Here is a 12,233-nt window from a genome sequence, read left to right on the forward strand (position 1 = left end):
ACTACTCATTTGAATGAATTCAATACAATTGTGAATCAATTGCTATCTGTTGAGATTGATTTTGGGAATGAAGTTAGTGCCCTGATTTTGTTAGCATCTCTACAAGATAGTTGGGAACCTATGAGGGCAGCAATTAGTAATTCAGTTGGAAATGCTAAACTGAAATTTGTTGAAGTTAGAGATCATATTCTTGTTGAAGAGGTTCGTAAAATTGATTTTGGTGAAACATTCAAAGGTTCTGTTCTGAATGTGGAAAATAGAGTTAAAGATAATGATAGAAATTTCAACTGAGGTAAGAGCAGATCTATGTCAAGGAGTAGGAGGAGTCAGTCCAAGTCTGGGAGGACATTTGAGTGTTGGAATTATGGTGAACATGGTCATTTAAAGAGGAACTGCAAAAAACCGAAGAAAAACGGTGATGATAAAAATGATGCAGCCAACATTGTTACATAATCTGTCATTGATGCGTTACTTCTGTCTGTTGATAGCCCGATAGATTCATGGGTTTTGAACTCAGGAGTGTCTTTCCACACCACTGTTCACAAAGAATTAATGGAGAATTATGTGGCTGGAAACTGTGGGAAAATTTATCTCGCAGATGGTGAGCCACTGAATATTGTTGGCATTGGTGACATCAAATTGAAGATGGCAAATGGTTATGTTTGGAAGATTAATAAGGTGAGACACATTACAAGTTTAATGCGCAATATGATTTCTATTACACAACTTGATGAAGAAGGTCACAATTTCAGTTGTGGAAATGGTGCGTGGAAGGTGACTAAAGGAGCAATTGTTGTTGCTCGAGGTCACAAAACTGGAACGTTATACACGACTTCAACGTGCAGAGAAACAATTGTTGTTGTAGTTGATGACTCGAAGAACAGTGAGCTGTGACATTGCAGGTTGGGCCATATGAGCGAAAAAGGGATGAAAATTCTTTTGAAGAATGGACAAATTCCAGAACTGAAGTCTGTTGAACATCAGTTATGTGAAACTGCATTCTTGGAAAACAGAAACGGATGAGTTTCTTAAAGATTGGAAAGGAGCTCAAGAAAGAAAGACTAGAGTTGGTACACACTAATGTGTGGGGACCTACATTTGTTTCTTCTATTGGCGGATCACAATAATACGTGACGTTTGCAGATGATTTGACAAGAAAGGTATGAGTATATTTTATGAAGCACAAGTCTAAAGTATTTGCTATTTTCAAGAAATAGAAGGCTTTGGTTGAAAATGAAACAAATCAGAAAGTTAAGTGCTTGAAATCCGACAACAGAGGTGAATATATCAATTCAGATTTCAAAGAGTATTGTTCTATGAATGTGATTAGTATGGTGAAGACTGTTCCCCAAATGCCTCAAGAGAATGAAGTATTTGAACGAATGAATCGAACATTGAACGAGCGTGTTAAAAGCATGAGATTGCATGCAGGGCTGCCTAAAACCTTCTGGGCAGAAGTTATAAATATTGTTGCCTACTTAATAAATAGGAGACCCTTTGTTCCTCTTGAATTCAGAATTCCTGAAGAAGTCTGGAGTAATAAAAAAGTAAATCTTTTTATTTGAAAGTGTTTGGTTGTTTATCATATGTTCATATTAATGAATGTGATAGGAGAAAGTTTGATCCAAAGTCTAATAAATGTTTTTTCATTGGTTATGGTGATATCGAGTTTGGTTATCGTTTCTGGGATAATTAAAATTGAAAGATCATTCGTAGAAGAAATGTTATCTTCAATGAATAGGTTCTCTACAAAGATTGTGTTAGGAAGACATCAGATGGTGATTCCAAGTTGGAAGAGACTGGTACAGTCGATTTGAGAGATTTTTCAGCTGAATATATACCGACTGTCGAGAGGTGGTCTCCATCTCTGAACTATATATTGTTGACAGATAGAGGTGAACCTAAATGCTATGAGAAAGAAATACAATCTGATGAATCAGTTAAGTGGGAGTCTGCAATGAAAGATGAGATGGACTCTTTGACGTTGAATTAGACTTGGGAGCTCACTGAGCTACCAAAGGGAAAGAAAGCACTTCACAACATATGGATCTTCAGGATTAAAGAAGAACATTATAAAACCATGAGGTACAAGGCAATGTTTGGTTGTGAAAGGATTTCAACAAAAAGAAGGTATTGACTATAATAAGATTTTCTCTTCAGTAGTTAAATTGATGACAATCAGAACTATTTTGAGTTTGGTTGTGAAAGAAGACCTTCATATTCAACAAATGGATGTCAAAACTGATTTTCTTCATGGTGATTTAGATGAAGAGATTTATATGCGACAACCAGAAGGATTTGAAATCAAAGGAAAAGATGAGCTTGTCTGTAAGCTTCAGAAGAGTCTGTATGGTTTGAAACAGGCTCCAAGGCAATGGTACAAGAAGTTCGATAACTTCATGAAAAGTAACAATTTTCTAAGATGTGAAGCTGATCATTGCTGCTATTTAAAGAGATTTGATAAATCGTACATTATTCTTCTCCTCTACGTTGATGACATGTTGATTGCTGGAGAAAGCTTGTATGAGATTAACAAGCTCAAGAAAGAGTTGTTTGAAAAGTTTGCAATGAAGGATTTGGGTGCTGCAAAACAAATCCTTGGGATGAGAATTTTCAGGGATGAAGAAGTTCTCAAGCTTTCACAAGAAGAATATGTGAAGAAAATTCTTAGTAGGTTCAACTTGTATGATGCAAAACCAGTTACTACCCCCTTAGCTAGTCACTTCAGACTATCTAAAGAGAAGTCGCCTTCAACAGAGGATGAGAAAATTTAAATGGCAATTGTTCTGTATGCCTCTGTCATTGGTTGTATTATGTATGTGATGGTTTGCACAAGACCAGACATAGCATATGCAGTGGGAGTTTTAGCAGATTCATGAGCAATCTGGGTAGACAATATTGGAAAGTAGTAAAGTGGATACTACGATACTTAAGAGAAAGTACAGTTTTCGCTTTGTGTTTTCGAAAGTCTAATATGGGTTTGGAAGGATATGTTGATGTAGACAATATTGGTGATGTTGATAGTAGAAAGAGCACAACAGGGTACATTTATACTCTAGGAGGTACTGCAATCAGTTGGGTTTCAAAATTGCAGAAGATTGTTGTTTTTTCTAGTTGTGAGGTAGAGTATGTTTCTGTGACAGAGGTTGCTAAGGAGATGATGTGGTTACAACCCTTTTTGCTAGAATTGGGTCAAGACTACGAGGGAAGTGTGTTGAGATGCGACAGTCAGAGTGCCATTCATTTGGCAAAGAATCCTGTTTATCATGGCAGGACGAAGCATATACAGGTTCGTTATCATTTCATCTGGTCAGCTTTAGAAGATAGAGTATTATCTCTTGAGAAGATTCCAGGGAGTGAGAATCTAGCTGATATATTAACGAAAGTTGTGACAAATGAGAAACTGAAGTTGTGTGCAACTTTAGTTGGTCTTCTTTGTTAAGACACCAAATAAAAAGCCACTACCGATCGAGAGATGATGAAGTTAGTCTCTAAGTGGGAGATTGTTGAGTTATGGAGCCTACACTTATAATAAACTCTAAATTGTTAATTAGAGTTTATTGAGTTTTCTTTTTTAGTTTTGGGCTTGGGCCTAACCAAAGTTATTTAGGTTTATTACCTGAATATTTACCCTATAAATATGTGATTATTAAGGGTTTACATTGAAGAGACTGAATTCTAGAGAGATAGAGTGTGAGGCAAAAACTTTGTATTCCTTCTTCTTCTTCATAGTGAAATCTGGTGGTGGCTGAAGTGGATGTAGCTCAATTTGAGTGAACCACTATAAATTTGTGCCTTCTTGTGTTCTTCTTTCTTGCATTTTTATAGATTGTTTCAAGCTGGTCGGATTTGGGAGATAAAAATCCTAACACATTTGTCTTTCTCCCATAAAGTATACCCATCCCACGGGGCTTCACCTCCTTTGTAATTGCATCATGAAGTTTTCTTTTATCTTAAAGTTTATAAACCTCATGATGGGGGTCATTCCATATATCTCATGGTTCCACTCGTTTTCGTGGAAGTTATCGATCAATGGGACCTGGGCGATATACTTCAGCATAGACATCATCAAAGATTGAAATTCAAAATATTAACAAAATGTGTTTGTTTTGAAGAATGAACATTTTTTAGATGTTAACTTAGACTATAGATGGATACACATAATACATATATAGTAGTCACGTAAGGGTTGTAGTGACGAGTTTTAGTTGTTTGGGCATGATAAACAACCAACTTGGAGAGAGTATCCAGGTTTTTTGTGCTAAGGGGAATTATAAGAGAGTATCATTCACCGATAATAGAGGGGATAAACCATTGCCATAAACTAGGGAATATCAACTCAATCGGGAATTCCCCCCACCTCCACAATGCCTACGTAATATTGGACGACTCATCGCCAAAGGGAGGGGTCGATCTCATGCATTTTAGTTTTTCTCTCGCAACATCACTCATTTTGTAACAAATTGTCGTTCCTCATCGATAATATTTTCACATAATTGTAGAAGAACTGACTTCAATCGTGTACTTCTTGGAAGTAATGTTAGGGTTATGTACCTTTTGAAATTTAGGCATTTATTAGGATGAAACATATGCGTCCATTACGTATTGTACATGTTGGGATATGCATATTAAAATAAAAACGTGATTCACAAATTTTTCAAAAACTAAGACGGTGTTTGATAAAATTGAAAATTAAGATTTGAACACTGAATAATTGATTTTAAGTACTTATATATTACTTATATAGTTAATAAATTTAATATAATCAAATATATAATTTAATATATTAAATAAAAAAGAATTAAAATAAATATTATATTTTGTTAACTAGTATATTAAATTATATATAAATGATAATAAAAAACATACATATTTATCTAAAAAAGAAGAAGGATTATAATGAGAAAAAAATGGAAAATTAATAAGAATTTATTTTTATATATATCCATAAATATGAGAGATAATATATATATATATATATATATATATATATATATTTATTTATTTTTTATTTTTTTGTATAATTAATTTAGATACAATTATATTTTTATTTGATAATGTTTAAAAATAATCTAGCCAAAAATAATTGATAAAGAAAAGAAAAAATTTATTGTACTTATAATATGAAAAAGAAGAAAATAATATGAAGTTATATATATAGCATTAAATGTGAGTTAATGATAATATATTATTTTTTATTTAATAATTAGTTTAGATATAATCATATTTTATTTTCTGTTATTTGAAAATAATCTATTAAAAATAATTAAATGAATTATCATCAAATATAATAAAAGAGAGAAAAAAAATCAAAAGTAATACGGCTTTATAATATATAACACTTTATAATATATAACAGTAATTTTATTAAATTTAAAAGGAATAGTAGTTTTTTGATGAATTTTTTTTTTTTTTTTTTTGTTAGAGTAGCTTCTTAAGTTATTTTCCTCTTTTAAAATAAGCTTCATATTTGAGCTTATTATTTTTAACGTGTTTTCATTTAAATCTATAATAATAAGTGATTATAAATATGTGTTATCAAATATACTTATTTTAAATAAGTACTTAATATATTCAATTAAGTGATAAGTCAAGTTTATCTTTTCGAGTTAAACAATTTAATCCCTAGTAGAGTCGCCAAAAAGTTATAACCTTGTAAAACCATTTTCTTGTAAAAGCTTTGAGGTTTGAGAATATCAACATCGATTTATGTGTTAAATTTTTTTTTTTAAATAAAAAAAAAGATTTTAAACAAATTCCTACATAAGCTTTGAAATTAATTATAAAAATAATTAATTTGGGTTCAAATTTAAATAATCTTTAGATTTGAAGTAATAAATTAAAATTTGATTTTTAGAAATTTGATTTTAAATTAATTAAAATAATTATTTTAAAATGTTATTTATTTGAAATAGAGTCGTCAATTAATTTTTAAAATCAATAAAAGGTGTACGTATATAAATGTATTTTTCACTAGAGTTTCGTTTAGTTCGAAATTTGGTGATACTCGAAAAAAGGATTCCGCGCTTAATCCTACATACTCATTTTAAAACGGTCTTTACTTTATAAAGTCTTGGCTTTTAAAATTGGTTGTATAACTGTTTATTTTAACTAATTATTCTGCATGTCATAGACATTCACATGTTTTTGTTTATTTAAAATTTGTAACAACAATATTTAAATGATGATACTTGTTGTTAATGATGCTGGAAAAAAATACCATAAAAACATGAGTATTTAAAGGCACTAGGGTTTAAAAATAAATCATAAATGAACCCTTAACAAAATATTTTTTGTGGAAATATCCTAAAAAATTTTGTAATCATTTTCTATAATTTAGGAATTTTTAAAAAATAGTACGAAGTCCCAAATTACAAAATAATTTTGGAAAATAAAAAGTGCAATTAAACAGACCCTAAACCTAAACCCTAAACGACCGGTGTCATCGGTCTTGGGTGTGTTTTATAGGTCAGGGTCGAAGACCCTCGGTCCTGGAATCAGAGATCCTTAGTCGGGGTGTAGGAGTCCCTCAGTCAGGTGTGTAAATCACCGGTCCTGGGTTAGCTTAAGACTAACTTCATCGGTCATAGTGTGGGAGTTCTTAGTAGGTGCGAGACTCCTCGGTCCTAGGTTCAAATTATCAGTCGGATGTAAAAATCATTGGTCGGACCCCTCTATCCTAGCTGAAAAGCCTCGGTCGGACCTCTTGGTCCTAGCTAAAAAAAATCAGGCCTAGCTAAAAAGTCTCGGTCGGACCTGTCGGTCCTGAATAACATTAAAACTACAAATTTTTTAGTTTTGATTAAGGCCCGATTCTTTTGATCCAAGGGCTTGGATAACTTCATAAAGCTCCTAGGAACATTATGAACATCATCTCAAGGTTTTATTCAACATAGATGATGTTTGATTTCATTAAATAATTTTTTTACCATAATTAGGTTTTTTATTTTAAGCTGTAATGAAGTGTAAGAAGTTTGTCAATAGCTTCCTTATACTTCATATGATTGATTGATATCAAAACATGAACACTAGTTGTTCATTTGGACCAATTAAAAAATTTAAAATTTTCATTTATTTTGAAATTTTTGATTTTGACAAACATTATTTAAATAGGTGTCCAACATCATTGGAAATATGTTAGGAAGCTTCATGGGTTGTTGTTCTTGAGGATTAGCTCAAGAACAGAAAACCCAATTTTAGATTTTTCCAAATTCAAATTTGGGTTTTTTTATTTTCGATCGATTAATCAGTTCTAGCTTTCACAAAAAGTTTGTAAATGATCATATGATCGTTTTCCTATCAAGAAATCTAACAACCATGTAATATACACACTTATTAAAACTGAAATATAAAAATTTCAATTTCAAATTAGAAGATTGAATTAGAAAAAGATTATAAGTTTACTAAGGATGGTAGAACACTCTTAAGACCTTAAGAAAGCTTCTGAGATGTCTGGGTCCGAGCTTAAGACTTAGTATGAAAATTTCAAAAATTCTAAAGCTTGGAGCTTCAATGACGGATTTCTTGAAAATTTTGATTGAGGTGGCTTGAGAGTGGATCTCTTGCCTTCAGAATTTTGGCTACACTCGATTAATGATTTATTTATTTATATTTAAACCTTAAAGTTTTATTTGAAATTGATTTTTTTTCACACTTTTGTCTTTATTTTAAATCTTTTAAATATACGAAATATCTAAAATAAATATAACATTTATTTTATCAATGTATTTTATTTTTTGTATATTTTGGGTTCAATAAATAATTTATTTGAGACGAAAGGAATATAACATTTATCCTAAATTATTTATTTTAATTCTTTTGATTTTTTCTAAAACTAATTTGAGATTAAATTGGTAAAATATTTATCCCAAATTATTTTTTTTGGCATTATCCTTAATTAATTTCAAATTTAATTATTATTAATAATTAATTCAATTAATTATTTTTTCAAAAATAATTAAAATAATTATTTTTTAATATATAAATTAGGTATATAGAATTTTAGTTCTTACCATATTATATATATATATATATATATATATTATTAATTAAAAAGATTGAAATAAAAAAATAAAATAAAAATATTTACTAAAAATAAAATAAAATTATAAAACAAATTAATAAAAATATTTAAAATAAAATAATTAAAAATATATTTAACTGAATATGTTAAATTTTAAATTTATTAAAATATATATTTAAAACTTGTTTATTATTATAAAAAAATATAATAAAAATATTTTTTTATTTAATTATATATATATATATATATATATATAATTTTTTAATTAAAACCCATTAAAAGATTTCAATAATATTATTTTTATTTAAAATATTTATATATAATTAATATTTTATTTATATTCATATCCGTGAATTTGTACATATTTATTAGTTTTGTAGAGTTAATTTAGTAAGATAGATATTATATAATTTATTAATTTTGAAGGGTTATTCAAATTATTTATGATAAATAAGTAAATTTGTAGAGAATTGTTTTTAACATTTTGGTTGGTTGGGATGTTGTGATTAAATGAATCAATTATAGTTTTATACTTGAAGGGGAAATTGGATGAAATGACCCTCATAAGAGGTCTAATTTCAAAAAAGGCCAACGGTCGATAAAGTTGGCAAAAAGAGCTTTTTTGCCCTGTGAAAAGTCTGTAATACCCTCGCGTGCCTGTTTTACCGCTCAATTACGAGAAATGTATTTCTCGCAATTGGTATTTCTCGCATTTGGCTCAATTACGAGAAATGTATTTCTCGCATTTGGTATTTCTCGTATTTTGTATTTCTCGCATTTGGTATTTCTCGCATTTGCTATTTCTCACATTTAGTATATCTTAGCATATATTGAGATTCAGACATTTGTAAAATATATGAAAACGGCTAGGGTTTCGAATCGATCTATAATAAACTACGAAAGAACAATCTCCAATGGAGGATGCTATCGCGATGCATTCATCTTTGGATATCAGATTAACACACATACATGACGACGACTCAAGACAAGAACGTCTTATCATCGGAGGCTCCACTTGCCCCGTCACCATCGAACGCAATGTTCGCTCCGACCTCGACACCACACTTCCAAAGCCTTGTATGTATTCTCTAGTTAAATCTTGTTCTTTCAAATTATTAGATTTTTGAGATTGAGTCTTTTTTCATCAAATATGCAGACTTGGCTAGAGGGTCGACTTCTCTTGATATGGACCATCCACAAGGAACAATAGGGCACCCTCAATATGGCATGAGTGTCCTCCAGCAACATGCTTCCTTCTTTGATCAAGATGACAATAGAATAGTCATCTTTCGGTGCTAGGGCTTGCGTTGTCTAACAATGACAGTAGGCTCAATTACGAGAAATGTATTTCTCGCATTTGGTATTTCTCGTATTTGGTAAATATCAGTGAAGGGGATCAAGGGTCGTTTGAATCGGTTGTCGTTTGCTTGTGTGGGAGATATGGTTATGGCGACAGTGAAGAAAGGGAAACATGATTTGAGAAAGAAGGTCATGCCTGCTGTCATTGTTAGACAACGCAAGCCCTGGCGCCGAAAGGATGGAGTGTTCATGTATTTTGAAGGTGATTTAGTAGATTATGATTTTGTTTTGTATTATAACTTGTTACTTGTTTAACCAATTTTTTGTTATTCTTTACTAGAACAGTTAGACAAGAACCCACTCTTTTCACGATCTGATTGATACAATCCCTTATTTGTTATGCTGAGGATTTAGAAATAGTTTTTCTTTAGTTAATGTTTTCAAGAGTATTTGGGTATTGTATATACCCACTAAGATATTAAAGAAAGAGTATTATGGATAATGAATAGAGTTTATGGTATGATGGATGATGGATTTAGAAACACTATACTCACTTATTTGCATTCTAAGTCTTACCTACTTCTCGGTCTTTTTTATATATGAAATTTGTTGATTGTAATATGTAAATATCTTGGTTGATAAATATGTTGTTACTATGCATATAATGTTGGTGTGATAGTGAATCCTAAAGGAGAAATGAAAGGTAAAAAATATCTCAAAATGTGTTAAATTAATATATCATCTTTAGGCCTCATTCATTCACTCACAATTATTTGTTTAATGGTAAAAAAACCAGGTTTTTCCATTACTGGTCCAATTGGGAAGGAATGTGCTGATTTATGACCCAGAATTGCAAGTGCTGCCAATGCTATTGTCTGATAAAGTCGGGGGACTCTTTTGCTTTTAAAAACTTGTCAATTTTGTTTTTTGATTCACAACTGAGATTAGAATCATATACCCTTTCAATTCTTGTGATTTTTATTGATTTGGTTTTGGTTTTATGCAAATGCTTTGCTCATTACAAGTTGGATCATTCCTCTTTAAGATTTGAGATAATGGTGGTAACAAGATATATTGCTGCAACATATAATATATTGAAACTCAATGCAGAAAAAACTTTGTTTTCTTCTTGTCTGGTAGTAAACTTTATTATCATTATTATTATCACCAAACAAGACTAAAAAGTTCTTCATCTTCTTCTTAGTACATCTTCCCTTCACTCATCTGCATCTTTGCCATGTAATCAAACAAACTCCCATTAAAACACCTTACTGCCTCTTTAGACAACATTCCTTCACTATCCCGAGCTAGAACATACAACATTATCCACTCCACCTTAGCCGCAAACCTGTTTAGCGATTTCAATATTACAATAATACCAAAGGAAAACAAAAATCTCTTCTTTCTAGTTCATAGTTCATACATACCATCCAAAGAAGTCCAATGCTACTCGATTTGCTTCAGTCATTGCCCACATCTCCCCAAAAGTGAGCCTATCAGGTATAGTGAGTGCATACTTGCTAAACATGTTCTCAAAGTTCACCGGCATGTACCTTCCTTCTGTATCATAAGTTCCAGAATCACTTCCATGTTTGGATTTATGGATGTTGGTTATGTATATAGGAAGGAATGGAGAAGATATCCATCCCTTCATCCATTACAAAATATGTTAGAAATGGATACAATTTCACAAGATTGGTTGATTTAAAAGTAGAAAATACTCACAGGAAGAGAAGGATAACTCATAGCTCCGTTTATAAACATAGACATTACAAGAGATACAATAATATTGAAACCCAGTTGACACAAATCTGCATCTCAAATAATATCATCAAAATCTGAAGAACCCATATTTCAAAATTGACAATTTCATTTGAAAATCTAAATTTTAGAGTATTTATATGAGAACCTTATATTTAGGGTTCGTGGCCGGAGAATATTTACCAAATGCGAGAAATACCAAATGCGAGAAATACATTTCTCATAATTGAGCCTGTTGTCATTGTTAGACAACGCAAGCCCTGGCGAGAAAAACAAAATCATAATCTACTAAATCACCTTCAGAATACATGAACACTCCATCCTTTCGGCACCAGGGCTTGCGTTGTCTAACAATGACAGCAGGCATGACCTTCTTTCTCAAATCATGTTTCCCTTTCTTCACTGTCGCCATAACCATATCTTCCACACAAGCAGACGACAACCGATTCAAACGACCCTTGATCCCCTTCACTGATATTTACCAAATGCGAGAAATACCAAATGCGAGAAATACCAAATGCGAGAAATACATTTCTCATAATTGAGCTTGCTGTCATTGTTAGACAACGCAAGCCCTGACGCCGAAAGATGACTATTCCATTATCATCTTGATCAAAGAAGGAAGCATGTTGCTGGAGGACATTCATGCCATATTGAGGGTGCCCTATTGTTCCTTGTGGATGGTCCATATCAGGAGCAGTCGACCCTCTAGCCAAGTCTGCATATTTGATGAAAAAAGACCCAATCTCAAAGATCTAATAATTTGAAAGAACAAGATCTAGCTAGAGAATACATACAAGGCTTTGGAAGTGTGGTGTCAAGGTCGGAGCGAACATTGCGTTCGACGGTGACGGGGCTAGTGGAGCCTCCGATGATAAGGCGTTCTTGTTTTGAGGTGTCGTCATGTATGTGTGTTAATCTGATATCTAGAGATGAATGTATCGCGATAGCGTCCTCCATTGGAGATTGTTCTTTCGTAGTTTATTGTAGATTGATTCGAATCCCTTGTCGTTTTCATATATTTTACAAATGTCTGAATCTCAATATATACTCAGATATACCAAATGCGAGAAATAGCAAATACGAGAAATACATTTCTTGTAATTGAGCCAAATGCGAGAAATATTAAATGGGAGAAATACATTTCTCG

At 31.6% G+C, this 12,233-nt stretch overlaps 2 pseudogenes; one reads left to right on the forward strand and one right to left on the reverse strand.

Moving 5' to 3' along the window:
- Positions 1-9,463: 9,463 nt before the first annotated feature.
- On the forward strand, positions 9,464-10,201 carry LOC124934749 (annotated as a pseudogene).
- A 321-nt stretch (positions 10,202-10,522) lies between these two features.
- On the reverse strand, positions 10,523-11,988 carry LOC124934751 (annotated as a pseudogene).
- Between the last annotated feature and the right edge of the window lie 245 nt (positions 11,989-12,233).

Source organism: Impatiens glandulifera, chromosome 4, assembly GCF_907164915.1.
Source record: "Impatiens glandulifera chromosome 4, dImpGla2.1, whole genome shotgun sequence".
Taxonomy (NCBI): Eukaryota; Viridiplantae; Streptophyta; class Magnoliopsida; order Ericales; family Balsaminaceae; genus Impatiens; species Impatiens glandulifera.